Below are 657 nucleotides of genomic sequence, written 5' to 3' on the forward strand. Positions count from 1 at the left end.
GGCGGGGGGAGGCGGTGTGAGGGCTAACGCCTATGTTGCACCCTGCCGCTGGGGGTCCCTCTCTGCCACCTCTAGCGCCGGAAAAATCTTTATTTTGGGAAAAATGTTCTTTCAACAGAAAATGTTTCTAATTACGGGCTGGATGGACACTTGGTCACTCTGGGTCTTTCTACTACTTGAATCTTCCTGCTGTTGAGTATGAATTGTTGTCGCAGGGGACCAGCTCCAGGCCTGCCAAGATCAGCTTTATTTCCAGGGGCTTCCTGGCACCGCCTGATCTTGCCTCACACCTGGGTATCACCCAAAGGGTCATGAACACAAGGAGTGTGCAAATAAGCTGTGAAAAGAGGAATAAAAGGAAAGAGGGAAAGCCAAATGTAGTGGAAATAGAGGCAGAATTTTCAGCATTAGGATTTCCGAGGGAAGCGCTGGTTATTGATGGAGATGCGTTTTGTTTATTTTGGTGCCTGACCATCATCTGTGATTTCTCTCACAGGACTGCGGAGCCCGCTTGCAAGCTCGGGGTTACCAGCCTGCAGTTTGCAGTAGTAATGACAAGTTCTGTTTTGCCCACTGGTGCCATAAGTGCAAAAATGAAATAAGGGGATTTTGGGAGGTAGATGTGAGTTGTAGACCTATAGGAGCACTAAGAGGAAA

This window comes from Athene cunicularia (assembly GCF_003259725.1).
Source record: "Athene cunicularia isolate RWA chromosome 20 unlocalized genomic scaffold, athCun1 chr20_part1, whole genome shotgun sequence".
In the NCBI taxonomy this organism is placed as follows: Eukaryota; Metazoa; Chordata; class Aves; order Strigiformes; family Strigidae; genus Athene; species Athene cunicularia.